A 9,171-nucleotide genomic window follows, 5' to 3' on the forward strand; every position below is an offset into this window, starting at 1 on the left:
TGATACTGTTTAATGAAGCGCTTACTTATACTTAAAATGATACAATAACATTTGTATTTCAAGTACCGTATTTTCTGGACTATAAGTCGATCCGGAGTATAAGTCCACCAGCCAAAATATGCACAATAGAGAAGAAAAAAAACATATATAAGTCACACTGGAGTATAAGTTGCATTTTGGGGGAACTGTATTTGACAAAATCCAAGACCACGAACAGACATTTCATCTTGAAATGCAGTTTAAAATAATAACAGATGAGAGAACATGGTGAATAGGTGTACGTATGCTAACGCTAACACCTTCAGCTACATGAGGCACAGACAGAACTGTGGTAAGTGTCTGGTATGTTAACGTAACATATTAACAGTTATTCAGATAACTATAGCATAAAGAACATGCTAACAAGTTTAGCAAAGCATCAGTTTTACCCCAAATCACTAAATCCATTGAATTCTTCTTCCTCTGTGTCACTTCTAAACAACTCCACAAACTCCAGAGGTAGAGGAAGTGCAGATTCTTCTTCTGCGTTGCTTAGAGCCTAGAGCGCCCTCTTGTGGTTTTCAGTGTGAAAATAACTAATGATATCACATATAAGTCGCTCTGGAGTATAAGTTGCACCCCGGCCAAACTATGAAAAAAAAAATTTTAGTCCAGAAAATATGGTAATACAACAATAATTATGCAATTGCATGTTCTATACAACGCAGCGGCAGAGATGGAAGGGGGGAGCCAAAGCAAATCAGTCAGTCACCATTAAAAACGACTAATTGTTTTTACTCATTTAGTTTATTGTGTGCTTGTCCCTTCTGCTCCAATTTACACGTTTTTCTCCAACATTATGTTTCTTATGTTGTGTTTCTGTCTTGTGAACCCACAGCCACATTTTTCAAAGACCGCAAAGCGAAACGAAATCACTGCGGCATTCCTCAAAAACACTAAACATTAATTCAACTCAATGGATCCAGTCTGTTCGGTCTGTTGTATTTTTTATTATTTGCGAGGAATTATTGAACTGTTCCGTGTATAGAAATTCAATGTGCATAATAAATGACCACATTTAGCCTTTTTTGCGAAGAAAATGCAGGGAAATTCATCAAACTGGGCCAATTTACGATAAACATCACTTTAGTTATACATATAAATTGAGCGTGAACTAAAGCAAACAACTTTTAGAAACTAAAGGCAGGCTACCACTTTATAATCACTACACTTTAGCAAAGAATTTATTCTTAATGAACAAACGCCTGAATCCTTGAATAATCCATTAATTTACTGTGAGTCTTTGTTCATGCTTTACAAAGGCAGAAAATATATAGTGTACTGCAGTAGGTACTGTTAAGAAACCACCAAATCATTCTTTTAGTTAATTTGTTCATTAATCGGGGACAATACACATGCAAATACAGAAATACAGATCATTGCAAAAGGAATAGCCTCATTATGGCCTGGGACGGGGCTCGGGTCATTAGATCAGAAATCAACACATTCAAATGCTGAAGGCGAATCAAATCAGAACGCAAGGCTCTGACATCGACCATGACATCTGGGCCTTTCTCTAATCACGCACATGGGACACGCTGCTCCAGAGACCAGGAAGTAACATGAGCTGATAAGTGACAGTCACCAAGGCCAGAGACAGTTCTGAAGATGGCTCACAGTTAAGCAGCCCAAACATGCATTACACAAGGTATCTCCATATTGAATGTTTTTGTACTATTATACTTTATTTTACTATATTAATAGTAAAATAGGATTGAGACTAGAGAATGACATTCAGCAAATTGTCAAGAGCCGACTAAGAGCAGCACTTTTCTGCATGTGTTTCTCTTTTCTGTGCCTCTACGCTGCGTTTTAATGTCTCTTTAGGAAATGCATTGTGTGTGGATGAATAGAACAGGTTAAAAATATAATAGAACAGATTTTATAAGTATTTATTTATTGAAGGACATAGCATTGGACAAACCAGATGCAATGTTTTAAGTGTAGAATATGCTAATTTTCAACACCTGTCCATTGGGCCAATTTTCCTAACACATGCATGTGTTTGGACGGTGGGAGGAGCCAGAGAACCCGGAGAGAACCCACGGTAACACGGGGAGAACATGCAGACTCCACCCAGAGAGATCATGTGATGTGGGTCTGGTCCGGGAATCGAACCCATGACCGCCTTCTTGGGAGGCAAGAGCGCTAACCGCCTTTAGAATAGAATAGAACACAATAAAAAGAATAAAACAGAATAGAACAGAATAGAACACAACAATAACAGAATAAAACAGAATAGAACAGAATGATTGGATGCATTATGCTCTACAAATACAGTACTTTTGGTTTTGATGCGAGTGCCTTGAGTAAATACACTGGGAACAGCTTGTTAACATCAGTGGAAATACGGCAGGCGTCCACGAGTCTAAAGTATAAAAGTCAGAATTAAACCTCCAGGCAATTTCACATTTTTATAGTCATTCTCCCTCTCCCACCTCCGAGCTGCTGCTAACCTTACACCAGGCGGATGATTGACAATCATTTCAATCCACAGTTTGCGAAGTGTCTGACGGGGGAATAGTCACCTATTTTGTTTTTGGCTCTGAATGACGGCGACAGAGAAGTGCTTCATTTTCACTCGCCGCTAAAGTACAGGTCTACCAACTGTAATAAAACCCCTGTAAAACATGTTTACAGGGCTGAATACAGCTTCCCCCAGCTACATGTTGATGTCTAATCAAACAGCTCATTTACCAGGGGAAAGTCAATGTGCGCCGTGTTAAAGTGGTATCAATTAAAAACTAATGCCGCTGAGGATGTTATGTAGATGTGTGTGAATGGTAGAGAACGGAGGTGATGGAGGAAAAGAATGGATTTGCACAGGTGAGTTGAAGATAATATATTCCACACTTATAACATGCTGTTTGTTTAGGTTGAGATGCGTGTAAGTATTGCGTGGGTCGTTCCGTAGCCCGGAGGCTGCCCGCGTATCCCTCGCGGTTTGGAGCGGGTGAATGTCTTAATTAAAAGAACGGTGGGAGCAGGGAGGTCGGGTCAAAACACCCACTCACATTCAAGACATGCTTCATGGACTTAAACAGCACCTTGGACTACAGCGAAAGACAAATCATGTTTATAATTACAATTAGTTTTCTTTTTACCTGTTGTTAACTCTCTTTAAATATATTCATTCATGACTTTTTCAACGCTTTTATGTTAATAATATGTATATTTCCAAACTAATAGATCAAATTGCTTGGCGTTGAATCAATATAGATTAAAAAAGTGACATGCTTTTTAATATTTTTGTTATTTTTTTATTTTGAGTGTGGTTAGTTTTGTGTAACTGCATGTGATCTATTTAATTTAATGTCAACACTCTCTAAATATATGCTTTTAGTATATTATGATTTTGGTTAAACATATTTTTCATTGCCCTATTTCAAATCCTTATTTGTCTTGAATGATTTGATGGTACATTTTGTTGTCATTTTAGTGCTGTTGTTCTTGTGCTGTGCCAGAGTTTGTACTTTGTGGTGCTGTTCTGGAGTAACACATGTCTTATCCCCCCTGACTCCCCCCCCTCTTCCCCCGACGACTATGTTGTCATGCTCAACACCACCCTCTCCGACTCCCTTGACTCCCTAGCCCCCTGGAAAACCTCCTCCGTCTCATACATCAACCCCGCCCCCTGGTACACCCCTGAACTCCGCACCATGAAGCAGACTGGCCGCCAACTCGAACGACTCCTCAAAAGAACCCGCCTCACCGTCCACGCCGAAGCTTTCAAACTACACATCTCCTCCTACCGTGACGCTCTCCAAGCCGCCAAATCTGCCCACCTCTCCACCCTCATCAACAGCTCCCACCGGAGCCCTCGCACCCTGTTCTCCACCGTCAACAAGCTGCTCCAGCCACCGGACATCACTCCACCCTCCTCCCCTGACCTCTGCAACTCTTTCCTCCTTGCCTTCAATGACAAAATTTCCAAAATCAACAGCTCCATGACTGCCGTCTCCATTAACTCCATCACCACCCCCACCCCTGCCCCCCCTCCGCTCCCTGACCACCCACCCTTCCCTGCCCTCACCACCGTCTCCTCTGTTAACTCCTCTCATATCATAGACCTCATCACCACTTCCAAAACCACCACCTGCTCTCTCGACCCCCTCCCAACGAATCTAACCAAGGCCTGCCTCCCTGCTCTCATCCCCCATCTCACCACCCTCTTCAACCAGTCTTTATCCCTCGGCCATGTTCCTTCCATCTACAAACTGGCCTCCATCACCCCCATCCTCAAAAAACCCACCCTAGACTCCGCCAACCTCTCCAACTACCGCCCCATCTCCAACCTGCCGTTCCTCTCAAAAACGCTGGAACGCATCGTCGCCGCCCAACTTCACACCCACCTCCAGTCAAACAACCTCTATGAACCCCTCCAATCTGGCTTCCGCCCACTTCACAGCACTGAAACAGCCCTGGTCAAAGTACTCAACGATCTCCTCACCTCTGCAGACTCCGGGGCCCTCAACATCCTGTTACTACTAGACCTCAGCGCAGCCTTTGACACTATAAACCATTCCATCCTCCTACAAAGGCTGCGCCAACTGGGTGTTGAGGGCTCTGCACTTGACTGGCTCACATCCTACCTCACCAACAGGCAAGAGTTCATTTCCCTCTCCGGTCACTCATCCACCCTCTCCCCAGTAACGCAGGGGGTCCACCAGGGCTCAGTCCTCGGCCCCCTCCTCTTCATCTGCTACATCTTCCCCCTTGGTCACATCCTCCGCCAACTCAACCTGGACTTTCACTGCTACGCTGACGACACCCAGATATACCTCACCACCAAATCCACCCAAAACCCTCCCCTCAGCCACATCGAAACCTGCATCTCTACAATAAAATCATGGCTCACTCTCAACTTCCTCAAACTGAACAGTGACAAAACAGAGCTCCTCCTCATTGGCACCAAATCCACTCTCAATAAAACTGGTCCCTTTTCACTCAGCATCGACACCTCGACCATCACCCCCTCTACCCTGGTACGCAATCTCGGTGTCATCATGGACCCCACCCTCTCCTTCACTCCCCATGTCAGCCACATTGTCAAGACCTCATACTTCCACCTCCGCCGCATCGCCAAAATCCGACACTGCCTCACCCTCCCCGCTGCTGAATCCCTCATCCATGCCTTCATCTCCTCCCGCCTTGACTACTGCAACTCCCTCCTCACTGGCATCTCCTCCCATTCCCTCCACAGACTCCAAATGGTCCAAAACTCCGCTGCCCGCCTCCTCACCCACACCCGGTCCCGTGATCACATCACTCCCGTTCTCCGCTCTCTCCACTGGCTCCCCATCAAGCAGCGCATAAACTTTAAAATACTCCTCCTCACCTTCAAAGCTCTTCACCACCTTGCCCCCCCCTACCTGTCTGACCTCCTCATCCCCCACCGCCCCTCCCGAGCTCTCCGATCCTCCTCCCCTCTCAACCTGACTGCACCAACATCCCGACTCAAAAGTTTTGGCGACAGAGCATTCTCCCGAACAGCACCCCGACTCTGGAACTCCCTCCCCCAACCTGTCCGCCACTCTCCCTCACTCACAACATTCAAATCCCGCCTAAAAACATACCTCTTCACCCAAGCCTATGACCTCCCCTACCCCTAGCCTCCTCTACCCCATTGCCTACACTTCTACCCCCTGTTACATCCCCATCTTTTTCTCTCTACTTCTTCTGTCTTGTTCATTTTATCTGTATATTAATGTGTTCTGTACGTGTTGTCCCCCCTGTCTGTAAATACCCCCCCCTTTTTTATTATGTTCAGCGTCTTTGGGTCACTGAAAAGCGCTATATAAATAAAAGTTATTATTATTATTATTATTATTATCTTATCACACAGAGCATGTTCATGGGGTTCTTTAAATCTGAAATATGAGTAGGACTTTTACCATTACATTAAGATAAGATAAGATAAGATATTCCTTTATTGTCCCACATGGGGAGATTTCATTGGTGCAACGCAGGTAGATACAGAGGTAGATACAGAAGAACAGATCACTTATAGGAAGTCTGAAAAACACTTTCAGTAGAAGATCTCCTATAAATAAATAAAAACTCCCATAGACAAATAAATAAATAAATACATAAATACCATTGCATGTGATCACGACAGTAATTGCACATGAATATGTGTCACGACAGCACATAGGTTGCACATGAATTGCACATGAATTCCAACAGCAATTGCACATATGACAGAATTGCACATGGTTAGGTCAGTATTGCGAGTGTTCAGTACTAACAGTTTTTCTTATAAAGTCTGACAGCAGCAGGAAGGAAAGACCTACGGAACCTTTCCTTCGCACATCGAGGGTGGATCAGTCTCTCACTGAAGCTGCTCTCCAGAGCGGAGAGAGTGTCCTGCAGGGGGTGACACTCATGGTCCAGCATAGATGTGAATCTAGCCAGGACCCTCCTGTCCCCCACCTCCTGCACCGAGTCCAGAGCACAGCCCAGGACGGAGCTGGACTTCTTGATGACTCTGTCCAGCTTCTTCCTCTCCCTCTCTGTGATGCTGCTGCTCCAGCAGGCCACACCGTACAGGAGGGCTGATGCCACCACAGAGTCATAGAAGGTCTTCAGGAGTGGCCCTGTCACTCCAAAAGACCTGAGTCTCCTCAGGAGGTAGAGCCGACTCTGGCTCTTCCTGTACAGTGCGTCCGTGTTATGAGTCCAGTCCAGTTTGTGGTTCAGATGAACACCCAGGTACTTGTATGAGTCCACTCTCTCAATGTCCCGTCCCTGGATGTTCACTGGTAAGGGGGCAGTGGGGTGGCGTCTGCGGAAATCCACCACCATCTCCTTGGTCTTCCCCGCGTTGATGAGGAGGTGGTTCCGCTGACACCAGTCCACAAAGTACTGCACCAGTCCTCTACTCCGCGTCATCGTCGTCCGTGATGAGTCCGATGATAGCAGAGTCGTCAGAGAACTTCTGCAGGACACAGCTGTCCGTGTCATGTCTGAAGTCTGCAGTGTAAAGGGTGAAGAGAAAGGGCGCGAGGACAGTGCCCTGGGGCGCCCCCACACTGCAGGTCCGAGTGTCAGACACACAGTTCTGGGCTCTCACAAACTGGGGTCGGTCTGTGAGGTAGTCCAGGATCCACTCTGCCAGGTCATACTCCACACCAGCCGTCTCCAGCTTGTCCCTCAGGAGCAGCGGCTGGATGGTGTTGAAGGCGCTGGAAAGATCGAAGAACAGAATCCTCACAGAGCTGCCAGGCTTTTCCAGGTGAGAGAGAGAGCGGTGCAGCAGGGAGATGACGGCGTCCTCCACTCCGATGCCAGACCGATATGCAAACTGCAGCGGGTCCATGGCTGAGCTCACGGTGGAGCGGAGGTGGTCCAGGACTAGCCGCTCCAGTGTCTTCATCAGGTGGGACGTGAGAGCCACTGGCCTGAAGCTGTTGAGGTCTTTGGGGCGCGGTGTCTTAGGCACAGGTACCAGACAGGAGGTCTTCCAGACCTGTGGTACCACCCTCAGCTTCAGGCTCATGTTGAAGACATGCTCCACAACTCCACACAGTTCATCTGCGCAGGACTTAAGGAGCCTGGGGCTGATGCCATCAGGTCCTGCTGCCTTCCTCACTTTAATCCTCTTCAGCTCACTCCTCACCTGTGCTGCTGTGACAGTCAGTGGTTGGCAGGGGGACCGTGTGCTGGGGGGATGGGTGAGTCCAGGCGAAGTGGGGAGCTGATGGTCCGGGGCAGATAAGCGAAGAGGAACAGATGCAGGGCATTGTCCAGCTGTGGAAGAGGGAGCATGCAGCTGTGCAGGGGGAGGGGCGGGTGACTGATCAAACCTCAAGAAGTGAGCATTTAAATCATTCACCCACTGTAGATCCCCCTCTGTCTGGGCAGGGGGGATTTTGAAGCCCGAGATGGTTTTCAGGCTCCTCCACACTCCCTGAATGTTCTTTTGCTGCAGCTGCTCCTCCATCCTCCTCTTGTAGTCGGTCTCAGCCTGCCTGATCTTCCTCCTCAGCTCCTTCTGCACAGTCCTCAGCTCCTCCTTGTTCCCTGACCTGAAGGCTCTCTTCTTCTCCTTCAGCAGAGCCTTCAGTTCACGGTTAATCCATGGCTTGTTGTTTGGAAAACACCGCACCGTCCGGGAGGGAACAATGTTCTCAAAACAGAAGTTGATGTAGTCCGTGATGCACTCTGTGATGGTGTTGATGTCCTCCCCATGTGGGTCATAAAGCTCAGTCCAGACAGTGGTGCTGAAGCAGTCCCTCAGAGCCTCCTCGCTCTCAGCAGACCACATCCTCACCTCACGGGACACCACAGGCTGCCTGCGCACGATGGGTTCATACACAGGCCTCAGATGTACAAGGTTGTGGTCCGAGCTGCCCAGGAGAGGGAGGGGGGAAGAAGAATAAGCCTCCTTGGTGTTGGCAAAAAACAAGTCCAACAAGTAAATTAATAAATCCACAATAACAAGAAAATAAGTTCCTTTTGAAGAAAAGAGTAACCAGTAGAGTACTGTAAGTGAAACTGATGTTTTGGATGTTAATACCTATTTACAGTAAATTAAAAGACTAATATATGAAATAACATAATAAAGTGATGTCAATAGCCTTGTTTCCATTGGTTTGTTATGGACTGAAAGTGTTTCTATTGTCTACAGTGAACTGCCCCAGGCCCTTTGCGGGGTCCTAAGCAGCTCGTGGGACGAACCTCCAAAAGGGGTCCAGCTCGGTTCTGCTTCAGCCAAGGAAGAGTTAAGCTGTTGTTGTTGCCATAGCGTCTTTAGCATTCACGCTAAGTACCCAGGTTTCTCCGATATCTCCCAGAACAGATATATATTATAGGTTCCTCTGAGCGCATGTTCACGTCACGTCCAGAATACTGTCAAAAGCGGGGTAAGATATTTGAAAACCTTTAAAGGGGGCATATTATGCACTTTAATGAGCTTTCAACCTTGTTACAACGGCGTTTCCTCGTCAGTAGTTTTACTCAAAGTTGAAGCGTGACTGCTCTGAAAAAACCTGCATTCACTTACCCCCTATCCTCACCCAAATATTTTGACTCAATTACAATTATAGTATAATATCATAAATTCAAAAGACCCTGAGTGATACGGTGGATTAAAAACTATGTAGATAAAAAGAAATAAATGACAATCTGCTG

The 9,171-nt window shown here is 46.5% G+C and overlaps 1 protein-coding gene across 4 annotated transcripts in view; it reads right to left on the reverse strand.

Annotated features, from left to right (window-relative positions):
* Positions 1 to 9,171, reverse strand: part of grid2 (glutamate receptor, ionotropic, delta 2) — a 788,159-nt gene that overhangs the window by 53,801 nt on the left and 725,187 nt on the right. The window lies entirely within an intron of this gene.

The sequence above is a fragment of the Eucyclogobius newberryi genome, unplaced genomic scaffold, assembly GCF_026437365.1.
Source record: "Eucyclogobius newberryi isolate DKJ021-1_F unplaced genomic scaffold, fEucNew1.0.hap1 SCAF_6, whole genome shotgun sequence".
In the NCBI taxonomy this organism is placed as follows: Eukaryota; Metazoa; Chordata; class Actinopteri; order Gobiiformes; family Gobiidae; genus Eucyclogobius; species Eucyclogobius newberryi.